Source organism: Halichoerus grypus, chromosome 8 (assembly GCF_964656455.1).
Source record: "Halichoerus grypus chromosome 8, mHalGry1.hap1.1, whole genome shotgun sequence".
Classification (NCBI taxonomy): domain Eukaryota; kingdom Metazoa; phylum Chordata; class Mammalia; order Carnivora; family Phocidae; genus Halichoerus; species Halichoerus grypus.
In genome coordinates, this window is record NC_135719.1 from 97,090,839 (window position 1) to 97,103,918 (window position 13,080).

General features: G+C 40.8%; 1 protein-coding gene across 9 annotated transcripts in view; it reads left to right on the forward strand.

The window, feature by feature from the left end:
• Positions 1-7,867: 7,867 nt before the first annotated feature.
• LRFN5 (leucine rich repeat and fibronectin type III domain containing 5) overlaps positions 7,868-13,080 on the forward strand; it is a 258,300-nt gene continuing 253,087 nt past the window's right edge. For 2 of the 9 annotated variants that reach the window (XM_078053618.1, XM_078053617.1), the window contains exon 1: positions 7,890-12,820. The gene's annotated coding sequence lies outside the window, so the exon portion shown is untranslated. Of the gene's footprint in view, positions 12,821-13,080 lie in introns of all 9 variants that reach the window. The other 7 variants (XM_078053620.1, XM_078053622.1, XM_078053623.1 and 4 more) reach the window with 7 other exon arrangements.

Below are 13,080 nucleotides of genomic sequence, written 5' to 3' on the forward strand. Positions count from 1 at the left end.
ATGTCAGTTTTAAAAAACAAAATTAATGGTTGAAATAGCCAGTCTCCAGATGGTAGCTACACTTGTGGTGAGCATAGCATAATGTATAGATACATTCAATCACTATGTTGTACACCAGAAACTAATATAACATTATGTGCCAACTATAAATAGAATAAATAAATTTTTAAACTCTATAAATTCCCTTTCAATTATACATTTCTGTTCTTGAAAAAAACATTTTATTAATAAACAGAATAATTTGGAAAATAATCACTAGTGATCAGCATATATATTTACTTAAAGGTATATACTTACTGCTTGTGTAAGTATAAATTAAAATATTTTAAGGAATTTCTCCCTCCCTAGGTGCAAATACAACAAAACATTCTGATTGTAGTAACATACATATAAAAGTATAGGGGCTACATATGGAATTAATGTAAATGTCAATTATCTGATTTTAATTTTGAGTAAATCATTGGCTTGGGTCGTGATCTCAGGGTCCTGTGATGGAGTCCTGTGTCAGGATTCTTGCTCAGCCGGAAGTCTGCTTCTCCCTCGCCCTCTCCTTCTCCTCCCCCCACCCCCCACTCGTGTGCTCTTGCTCTCTCTCTCTTAAATAAATAAATAAATAAAATCTTTAAAAAATTGAGTAAATCAAAGATATAGTGTAATAAAATTTCAGATTAGCTAGAAAAAGTACTTATTTATTTGAAGGTAACCACTAATAGATTGTGTTCCAAGAATGTTTCATTATCAGTTCATGCTGTTAACACCTGAAACACAAAAACTACCAGAAACAGAAAATGGAACAAAGTATCAATTGCTTTTTCATGGTGACTGCTAAATATATATTTAAAAAAAAAATTATTTTCATGGACTGCAGTTTCTTAAAGGCAGATATTCTGTTTTATCCATGACCCAGTTGCTAGCTTAAAAAAAAATAAAACAAAAGACATTTAAAAAATAAATGTTATACCCTCTATTGAACAGTCTGTTCCATGTAAGTTTTATATATATGACTCTTTCGAAGATTAAAGTAACAAAGGAGAAACTGAGCTGTTTGAAATCAAAAAATAAATTGTTAAGGAAAAAGCCTGGCACATTATCTTATGCATATTCATATTATCTTACGGCAACATTTATGAGATATTGGAATAAATATTAAATTTGAAAATATGAAAGACAAAAATTAAGTCTTCGCATTCATTACATTTTAAAAATAGTTATCACCTTGTGTAAAATGGGATCTACAGATAATGTGAAACACTAAATTTGCTGACTGGATCATAGCTGAAACTACAAACACACTTGGGTATATCGTGGATGATGCTCACTTTCTCTTCCAAAATTCAACAACTTTGTTCAAATCCACGGTTTACTCTCTTGGGCTACTCATTACTCTTGCCTTTCGGTTTCAGCATTTGCTTCTTAGTGCACACCACGGCACAGATATATTGTATTAAAGCAACAAATAACAAATGAACCACAGTGGGAGAGATTTCATACTGAAAAGTCAAAGCAAAACACAATCCAAAAAGGTAACTGTGTGTTTATATATTTCGTAAAACAAACAAACAAAAAAATGTTTCAAGGAAAGTAAAGTTAGCTTTCAAAGCACAGTTGCCACTTGAACTGGACATTTGCTGTGTGAGGATAAAATGACCTGTGTATTTTATAAAGAAAAATGTTTTAACATTTATAGAAAGTAGTCTAAATATGGCCACTCTACACACACTGTTTTACTTCTTTAACTTTGTCAGTTTCACTGTAAGTTCCAGTTGAGGCATTTTCTGCAAAATTTTCTAGAAGGCTCTTTCCTAACTATTCAAAGAAGTATTCTAATTCTCTTCTTATTCCAAGCAGAATCATTCCTGTGTTGCTTGGTGGTGGAAAACAGGCATGCATTTCACCTATAAAGTGGCATTCTCTTGCAAAGAAGAAAGCAGAAGTGATTAAATAACAAAGGTGGGAAAGAGAAGCTAGTTGCATGGTGTAAGGACAAAACACAATAGGCAGAAATGAGTTCAGGAGGTCAAGGAATCCATCTCATATCTCACTGGCAATTTTCTAAATGAATGAGTAAGTGTAGTACTAGTGAATCCAATCAAAATTTCCAAGATGAGGTCACTAGAAAAAGAAATAGTCTTATTCTAGTTCACTGCATCAAACAAGTGTCCATCTTTCAAAATTAATTTAAAAATGTATTTTATTTTTTGCATTATGAGCATTTTCACATTTAAGACAAAGTTCAAGTTTAAAACTACATTTTAAACTTTCTACTCTTCATCAAAGTGAAAAATAAAACCTTTAACAGGTTATACAGATCTTTCGTACAGGTAAATCTTCCATTTATCTCCATCTTATTAAAAGTGTATAAACAAACATCTCAGTGGAACAGTATGAAAATCTCTATTATCAAAAAATTTTGATAATAGAGAACTAATATTTGAAGTGGGGGAAAATATTTCTGGACAATATATAAGGAATTGATTTTATAGTTCTAAGTGATTATTAACTTTACAATTTGCTCACATTCTTTGCTTCCCTTTTTTTTAAAAGACATTGTTCCTTTTAGTATGAATGGCAACTAGAGAGCAATAATATCTCTTAGTAAATGGAGTCAAGAACAGGAAGGATCTTGGGGCACCTGGGTGGCTCAGTCATTAAGCGTCTGCCTTTGGCTCGGGTCATGATCCCAGGGTCCTCGGATCGAACCCCGCATCCGGCTCCCCGCTCTGCGGAGAGCCTGCTTCCCCCTCTCCCACTCCCCCTGCTTGTGTTCCCTCCCTTACTGTGTCTCTCTCTGTCAAATAAATAAATACAATCTTAAAAAAAAAAAAAAAGAACAGGAAGGACCATTGAGCGCCTAGACGGCTCAGTTGGTTAAGCCTCGGACTCTTTTTTTTTTTCTTGACAGAGAGAGAGGGAACACAAGCAGGGGGAGTGGGACAGGGAGAAGCAGGCTTCCTGCGGAGCGGGAAGCCTGGTGAGACTCTCGATTCCAGGACCCTGGGATCATGACCCTAGGATCATGACCTGAGCCGAAGGCAGACGCTTAAGGACTGAGCCACCCAGGCTCCCCTAAGCCTCGGACTCTTAATTTCTGCTCAGGTCATGATCTCGGGGTCCTGGGATAGGCCAGGTCTGGCCCCATGCTCAGCATGGAGTCTGCTTGTCCCTCTCCCTCTGCTCCTTCCCCCCCACCCCACGCTCTCTCTCTTTCTCGCTCTCTAAAATAAATTAAAAAAATCTTAAAAAAAAAGAACAGGAAGGATCTCTTCTTGAAGCATAACGTATGAAAATGAGTGAATGAACAAATGAATGAATGAATTCAATGCCAATGTTTTTATCTTTTGGTTACATTTATTAGTAGTACAGAAATCAAGAGTCTTAAACAATTTCTACCATAAAATATAGCAAGTCCTCAAATTTGTAAAATTGTAAAAACTAGCTATAGTGCTGATCACATATTTGAAAACCATATAGAAAGGTTGCAATCTCATATAATTGTTGACAATGATTTCCCACCTAACTCTTTGTTCCTAAATTCTGTTGCTAATGAAACAATTTAAAGTATTTAATATACCTCACAATCAGTAAATTAGGTAAATTGTTCAATAATATATTTTTTTTGGTTTAAAAAGTTTCTAATTTTAGGGGCATCTGGGTGGCTCAGTCTGTTAAGCCTCTGCCTTAGGCTCAGGCTCCTTGGATGGATCCTGTTTCCTGCTCAGCAGGGAGTCTACTTCTCTCTCTCTCTCTTTCTCTCTCTCCCTCTCTCTCCCTCTGCCCATCCCCACTGCTTGTTCTCTCTCAAATAAATAAAATCTTTAAAAAAAAGTTTCTAATTTTATATTATCAAAGGGTTAAAACATACCAATCTAACACAAAATAAGAATATTTTATGTTTTTGGCAAATCCATGTAGTAACAAAAGATACAACAGATAGATAATAGTTAAAATAACATTGCCAATATACGAATTCACTTCAGAGAAACTGGGAAAATACTATCACATAGCAACATAACGTAATAAAAAGATATAGTGTTTAAAAATAATTATATTTTCTACAAATACAAATATTAAGGATCTTAATATATCAGACACCAAATAACTTAAATATGTATTTAATAATGTTTTTATTTTCATATTTCCCAACTTTTCATGTTCTCAACAATTTCTTAATTTTATAACAACCTAATGGCCAAGAGACTATTCACACACACACACACACACACACACACACACACACACACACACACACACATATATATACACATTTTTTTTTTAACTAATTTGAGAGCCAGGGTTAAGCTACATAAGTTTGAGGCTTCTTTGATTATATTCAAGCAAGAGTACCTCTCATAAAAGGAAGGTATTTAGGGAACTAGTTTTAAACTTTTAAAATACATTTTGAGGGTGAATAGTGTCTGAAGAGAGCAACTTGAGTATTCAAGACTTTGCTCAACAATATGTCACGAAAATTACAGAATATTTAATATGAAGGAAAATAAAAATATTAGTAGAATGATTTCGGCATCTTCCTGAGGGTTTTTATCTCACTTTTATGAAAAAATTTATTGATTAAAAATAGATTATTTTGAGAAACTAGATAATTTATAATATTTCAGTAAAATCAGTTATTCATTACATAATTTAAAATAGACTGACAAAGAACAGAAGTGATATGTATGGAGTACTTGCTTTTCCTAGACAGTTTATACCAGCAAATCATTATAATCTCTTAACCAACACCAAATATGAGTATTATAATTTTTATCTTACACACAGTGGAGACTCAGGCTAGAGTTAAATGATTTCCACAAGTAATGCAGTGAATTTCAGAACCAAGATTCTAATCCAGACGTATTATTTTCCAGTGTTTTATTGAATATGCTGTGTTGTACCTTGTACTTCATTAAAAGATTATGTCTGGATATTTCACAGGCTACCTCTCAAGACAGTTTGAATAAATGTGGGAAAAACAAACTAGAAACTAACAGCAATAAAGAAACTATTATTGGAATCAATGGAAGTGCCTTCCAGAGGTCTAACCAAAGAAGATTTGGGCTTAATAGCAAATTGTAGTTATGAAATAAAGCAAGGTCATGTTGTAATGACCTCTTGTTGGTCTATAAGCTGCATTAGATGGTAAGCACTATTGTGGGGACACAGACCAAGAGAATTATGGTTATGCTTCCCTCCCCAGTGCCTAGTGCTGGACACTGGCTAAAACAATGAAATGAATAGCAGGGCAAGCAGAGAAAGGCCATTATATGGAAACAAAGTTTGATGGTAAACAATCACAAAAGGATTTGCTTTCCTTACAGAAATCACTGGCGCTATAACTAAGAAATAAATCCAAGGGAACTTTACCACCAACCTAGCTAAGAAAGTGGAGTCAGTGAAAGGACCCGAATGACTCGGAGGTAAAACACGAGTAAAGTTAAGAGAAGTAACTCAGTTTCCTCAAGAGACCATAATTAAAGGAGAAGCAAACTGGTGAAGAGTAAAGGAGGAAATTACCTAATCATACTTTAGGATTTTATGTTAAATAATTTTTCTAAAAAATTTATCTCTTTTCATGTAGATAAAACTTTTCCAACACTATTTATCTTAATGAAAATACATCTTTCAGAAAATAAATAGAAAATAGTTCTTAATTCTAAATCTGTGGCGGCTTGTAAGAAAGCCAAACCCTGTGGTTTCAACCAGATGAGTGTGTCACATTACTGCCGACTTGTGGCCACCTGACTGAAATTCAGGGGCAGATTTTGGAGAAAAATAAACATTAGAAAAGAGACTGTAAAAAACTAAAGCGTAAGAGCAAAAGCTTTCTTATACAGTTTATTATCAGATTTTTTAGAACTGAGGGTAATATATGCAGTTTGAAGAAGTTAAGTCCATAGACTTTCAACAACTGTCACCTCCATCTAATATGACTTGGTGTGTCTACCGGTACTCACAAATCAGGTCATAAGAACAACAATGCAACCTTTTAAGATAATTTGTTTTTAAGATAATTATGTAATGACTGGCTCCATTTTACTACAGAGTGTCAAGATCAAGTGGAGGGGCCCCTGGCTGGCTCAGTGGGTAGAGCATGCAATTCTTGATCTCAAGGGTCATGAGTTCAAGTCCCACATTGGGCATAGAGCTTACTTTAAAAAAAGAAAGAAAGAAAGAAAATCAAGTGGAAATGTGCCTGGATGTATAAACATAAAACTTTCAAAATGTTTCTGCCAAGGTTAAAAACCAGGATTTTCAAAAATACATAAAAAATAAAATTGGAAAAATAGTACCATACTTAACATTAAGTCCTGTATGCAAATTTAAGAATGACTGTAATGGCTTCACATCCTGGATATGTAACACACTTTGTAGAAATTCTACTTTTTAGAAATCAAGTTGGCTTTATATTTCTGAAGTGGGTAAACAACTAGTCACTGACACTTTAGTTTGAATTAGCATGATCTGATTGTTTTCTTAAAAATTTAATTAGATCCATCTAATATGACTAAATAGAGGTTTTGACAAGAAGAGGAAAATAATTCACAATATTGTACCATTCTTCTCTGGATTAGATATTTCTAGGTAGGATGTTGTGCTTTGGGGCTTCTGGGTAACTAAATGGAAGCACCAGACAACAGGGAATAGATACCAGGACATAACCAAATAATGGAAGAAAAACGGATGGATGGATAGTAAAGACAATATCTACATCTTGCTTACAATAATGCCTAAGAATTGCCTTGTCTCTCTAGCAATGCTAATCTCTGAAATAACCCCTCCTCTTTGAATTCTCTCAAAAAGTTCTTGCCTATGACACAATCTTTAAAAACCATTACACTTGTGTTTTAACAAGTAAGGTTCAATAAAGACTTTCCTTAGTAAAAGAAATGGCCACTTTCACCTAATAATTTATTGGGGTCTTTGTGCTAGTTCCAGCTTTCATGAGGTAGACCTTAATCACATAATACACCATTATCATCATCCATCAAGGTTAAAAAGACAACAAAGAAACAGGAAGAAAAAGAAAAGTAAATGTATACTTTACACAAGTAAAACTATCACAAAACAATAAAGAATTTGTATTTAAAAATAAAGGGAACATATCTTCTGTATCTAGTAAGAATGTTAAATAGTAAATAAATTTGATTTTTTTGGAAGACCCAAAATACATGAGACATCTGTTCACTTAGAAATATGCTAGGGGGCACCTGGGTGGCTCAGTCGTTAAGCGCCTGCTTTCGGCTCAGGTCATGATCCCAGGGGCCTGGGATCGAGCCCCACATCGGGCTCCCTGCTTGGTGGGAAGCCTGCTTCTCCCTCTCCCACTCCCTCTGTTTGTGTTCCCTCTTTCGCTGTGTCTCTGTCAAATAAATAAAATCTTAAAAAAAAAAAAAAAAAGAAATATGCTAGGTCTTCAACTTTGTTTAGAGTTCAGTTGATTTTTTTGTTGTTGTTAAGATCTAATTGCCACCACAATTTGTACCTTAGAACTTTATAGGCAGGTACAACATCAGAAACATGTTTCTAAGATAATGAAATCTCTTTTACATTTCAAAACTATGTAGGGCACAACTATGACAGTTATTTTTTTTTTAATCTTTATGTTTGGATTTCACTTATTTTAACTAATTTTTTAATGTTATTACTTCATTTTAGAAACTTGTCTTTCCCTATTGTTTCCTCATATCATTTTCCAGTCTTTAATTAACAGAGAACTTTATATTAGTAAAAAGAATCAAAAGCTCTTCATATTAGTGATTTATCACCCAGCCAATGTGAAAGTAATTTCACCTTAAGTAAGATTTTAAAAATGTACATCAAGAAAAAATGAGAAAAGACAATTTAGCACACATGTCAATCTGCAGAAGTAAGAAAATTCATGGAGTAAGCAGACTATTAACAACAAATTTAGAGTAAATCATGCCTCTCTCATTTCCTTAGAAGAAACTCAACTGCCAAATAATATAACCCGAAACTTAGGTTACCTTTTAGTTATTATTTTAACTGAAAAACATTCACATTTCTATTTGCTGTCTGAAATTGGCAAAACACAACTTTTTCAAATGCTGGATTATTCTGGGAAAACAATCCAACATTTAGGACCATGATCATTAGAAAAACAATCTGGGAGAGAGAAACTTGACATGATTTTTAAAGTGATTTGGCATAAACATTGGATTTGGGGACAAATTAAAGTCAGGCAGATATGTTGAGAAAAGTAAAAACTAAATTATTTATTGGAATACATTTTGGTTCTTTTTAGATACTAATGTATAAATGGACTCTGTTCTACAAGGAATTTGCTTGGACTCTTAAAAGTTTACCAATTACATAGCTGGTTAGTGCCAACAACAACAACCATATAGGCAAACCAGAAATTGCTATCTCTCTTCCTTTCAGACGCCTTTTTTCCTTTGAAGGAAATAAAAATAAATTTTGAGATCCTTTGTTTACTTTTAGATCCTTTGGGAAAGAATATCCTAGCCTCTCCTTGAAAGTCTTGCCACCTTCTACTGACAACCAGGTAAAACAAAGCTCTCTTCTTCTTCTCTATTGGCAAACTCTAATCAGCTTCCATAGGAGGAAAAGGAACAAAAACTGTATGTGGAGAGTGAGAGTTACAAGGCTTTACCAGTGAGTGCTTTCTTGAAATGAGATAAAACTAGGAAAGTAGAGGAAAGCACTTTCAAATATAATGCATAATGGTGCAGTAAGGCTAAACTAAACGAAGAGAGGATGTTTTTATGAGCTCGATAGGGCTTGCAACATAAGAGAATACTGAGAAGTTATACATTATTACTCTTCCACATTAAGGAAACGTTGGTCTCATCTTTCTCGTGCAAACACACACACACACACACACACACACCTTTTCTTAAAAGCACCCAGTCATATATTTGAACTTTGCCCTGTTGTCAATTCTAGACTTCTTACAGCTGGTTAAGTATACCCCCTCCTCACCTCCATCTGGGCACTAGAAAAAGGAAAAAAAAAAAAGAAGAAAGAAAGAAAGAAAAAAGAAAGAAAGAAAGAAAGAAAGAAAGAAAGAAAGAAAGAAAGAAAGAAAGAAAGAAAAAAGAGAAAACGAAAAAGAAAAGTTATTTAGTCCAGCGATGCAAGGTCTTTGGATTTCTCATTCAACATCTCTCCATACTTCAGTCCCCAGGAAGAACTGCAAACCTTTACCTCCCGGACTTAAGCGGTTCCTATCAGCTCAGCAGGGAAGGGTGGCAAGTGGGACAATCCTGAAAGAAAAAGGAGTCACCCCCGCGTCCTAAAGTATTTGGAAGTGCTCGCTCACAGCGGCTTCTAGTTGGTACTGGTGCAACTCCGCCGCCCTCCAGTGAAGTCCCAGAAGTGGCCAAGTTTAAAGTGAAACGGAGATGGCCGCTCTCTCTCTCCCTGCTCCTCGGGGAGTCCTTGGACTCAGTTCGCCGCTGGTTCTTGCCGTAGACTTTTCGGAAACTCAATTCTTATACTTCGGAGGACAAAAAGCCACAGGGGAAGCACTGGCGGTTTTAGTGGAGACTCGCCTGGACTGCAGCGGTGTCCCTTTGGTTTATTTTGTGAGGTACGCCGCGCAGCCCTGGGCTGTGCGAGTTTGACGCTCCAGCTCTGGAACTCGGACCGTGAGGCGCCGCGCGGGCTCCGCGGTACTCCTCCCCCCACCCAGAGCCCCGGACCCCGCGCCACCAGCAGATCTAGAGGAAGGAGGCACAGCAGGAACTGCAGCCCCAGAGCTGCGCTCCTTCGGAACAAAGCAGCGACGAGGGTTGCGCGGATTCTTCAACCCGGGATTGGATTTGGAGCCCGGGGGGCGTAAAGGGAGAGCAGAGCAGAGGAAGGAGATGGGAGCAGTTTCCACCTCAAGCACTCCACCCCTCGGCTTCTTTCCCCAAAGAGGAGGCTGTGTGGTCCTGCTTATGCGTGGGTGCACGTGTACGCGCTTGGGTGAGCTCAGTGGGTGTGCTCCAGTGTGAGTGCGTTTGTGCATCCGCAGGGCAACGCTAAAGCCTGGGAGAGCAATATTGGTAGCAAAATTCGATAGCGCCCATTCGAGGGGGCCACTAACACGTGGCTTTGCCAAGTAGCCCAGGAAGAGGCCCTTATTAGCCAGCTTCCGTCTGCAATCTGCAACTCTACCCTTCTCTTTGGGTTCTGACTGGTGTCCGGGTCAGCCGAGATCTGAGCTAAAAGAGAAGGTGCCCCCTGGGGCCGAAGACCGAGTGCTGGAGAACCCACCAAAGAGAAGTGAAAGGGTTTCCTGGCTCCAGTAGAAAGGCTCAGCGTGATTTCACTGGGAGTTCCCGGAAGGAAGCTTTTTCCAGACTGGAGGGAGTGAGGGTAGGGTCTAGGAGAGAAGCTCCAGGAGTTTTGGCAGAGTCAGGAGAAATGCCGGCCCCTCGACCCCTCTCCGCCAGGGCCCAGTCCAGCGTTCTCCCCACCACCCTTCTCTTTGCTACTTCAGATCTGATCTCTTTCCCACTGACCTTAGTGGTCAGGCCTGGCTGATGTCGACTACTGGGCTTGCTTTCTGCCCTTGACATACTAAAATGTGACCAACTGCAGCACTTAAAATGTCTAAGGCTGAGCTGAGTTGCTTCTCAAATATAAATTTTTCAGCTTCTTTTCCAATCTGATTAGTAAGAGAACCACTGCCTACTACTACTAAGGGGACCCTGGATGAGGCCAGTCGCAGGTGACAGAGAGCTCAAATCAGCAGCCTTCCGTCTCAGATTTTCCTGGAGGTTATAGCAAATGACTTTTCCCACCGCTGTTAGCAGTCGCAGCTTGACCCGGTGCACTCCGTTATCCCATAACCGTGGGGGCAGTGGGTGGTCCTCAAGTTTCCCTTTTACAAGAGGCTGGAGACGCCCCTAGAAGTTCGCCTTTATCTCCAGATTTTCTGCCTTCTCCCCTCCCCCTCCCTGCAACGCCCCCGCGCCTCCCCTGCCTGGGGATTTGCAGGCACCTGGTGGACCCTCTCCTCTAGCCTGGGGTAAATCAGTCCGGAGCTCGCGAGGGCAGAGGGAGGCGCGGTGGCCCGGGAGGGGGTCTCGCCTGACTCTGAGTCTGGGAAGCGCTGTAGCTCCCGTCATTGCGGCGAGGGCCGGGCCCACGGCCGCGCGCCCGCCGCCACCGCCGCCGCGGCCGCCTCCATGCTGCAGCGCTGGACGCAGTCCTTCCCGGCCGGGCGGCTGCCGTTGCCCAAACAGGCTGCCGCGGGGAGCCGGGGCGCGGGGCCCGCCCTGGTCGCAGGCTGGGACCTGGGCTGCCAGCCGCACGCCTGAGCTGCGGACTCGCCCCGGCGCGGCGGACAGCGGGCGGGGCGCTGTGTGCAGCCGAGCGCAGGGAGTCGGCCAGCGTGTGCAGAGCGGCCCGAACTGAGGACTCGTGTGTGTGTGCGCGCGCGCGTGTGTGTGCGTGTGTTTGCGCGTGTTTTTCCTTTTCCCTAGAGGATGTGAATGGCTTCGCAGCTGGCTGCTCCCTTAGGATTCTTGACTGTGGAGCTCTGGGCTGTGAGCACAACCCACCCATATAATTCATTTTGCACGGTGGGTTTCTATCAAGAGAAAAAAGCGCAACTGGACGGGGGTGGGGCCGACCAAGGAAACCTTCTGGAAATACACACACACATTCACAAGGGAGAGGAAGAATGAAAGACCTGAGGAGATTTTCATAACCTTCCTGCTGACCCTTCTGTTTTCCGAAAAGATTCTGGATCTTTTCTACCTTTTGAAGTCATCTTGGCATTTTTTTTTTTTTTGTAAGCCGCTCTCCAGCTAGCTGTGTGTGTGTGTGTGTGTGTGCGCGCGCGCGCGCGCGCCTCTCTGATGCATTTGACTGTCTTTTATTCAACTGCCCAGAAGCAAATGTTGTTAACTCGTCGGTGCCCCCTCGATGCCCAGGTTCTCAAAGAGCAGGGAGGACGCCCAGACCCATTTTCCCGGCTGGATTCGGAACCGCTGCCTTGCTGTGGACCCATGTGTGTGGATCGCTTTACGCAGAGCCTTGGAAAGCGCCAGTATTAACTTGCTTCCAGGTACATCACAAGGTCACCAGAGGGTCTTGTAGCCGTCTTGTTTCCGTGCATCTAGACCTTCCTGTCTTGGCCAGAAGGATATTTATGTTTCGGTCCACATCATCTGGAGCCAAAAGTTCAGCCCTTCGAGCTGGTTTCTGTACAAACAAGGTAACAAGGATTGCTTTTCAAACTGCTTAACAAAATCCCCGACTCTTCCTCAGCCCTTTCCCGGCTCTCTCCTCCCCACCAAAATGTCACCAGCTCTTGAATTACGTGGATTTGGGTTGGAGGAGAACTTGAAGGAAACGTGATCAAAAGGCGATGTCAAACCACTCTCTTTTCTGCCTGTGGTCCGGTGGGCATCAAAGCCGATCGTGAGAAGGACCAGTCCCCTCCTTGTTTCTCCCTCCCCGTGCTGTGCTGGATGTGCGTGTGCAAGAGTGAATGCGAGTGCGCGCGCGCCTGTGTGCGAATGTGTGAGTGTGTGTGTGTTTGAGTGTGTCTGTGTGTGCGTGCGCGGCCGCCCTGCCTCTGCCCGCTCCCCGGGCGCAGAAACGCGGGTTTCATGGGGCGATCGCCGCGGATCCCCCACCCAGCGCGACCTGCGGGCAGCGGCGGCAGTGGCAGGAGCCGCCTTTCGGACTCCCTAGGATGCGGGTGCTGAGCTATGGCAAAGGGCAGCAAAGTGACGAGCGAGACCCGCGTACGACTGTGAAAGCCACCTGGAGCCACCTTGCCGGGATTGTACCTGCGGGCAGAAAGTCCTCCTACGACCGTCTTTTCCTCTAGAGGCACCAGGTAACAAGCAAACGACCACCCGCCTCACCCAGTTTCCTTCTGATCTTGTTTCTAGTGTCTTATCTGCATTGCAGGCTACTTTACTTATTAATGTTTCGAAAATCATTAGGAAGGGCTGGATATCCAAGGGCGCTTTGTGATGTTGTAATAAAATTTCTAGTAGGTGGGATATAAATCTATACCTGAGCACTTAATCTAGCAGTGAAAGCTAAGGGAATATGGATATGCTCCACCCTAAGTGATGATACTGGAAAGCTGGA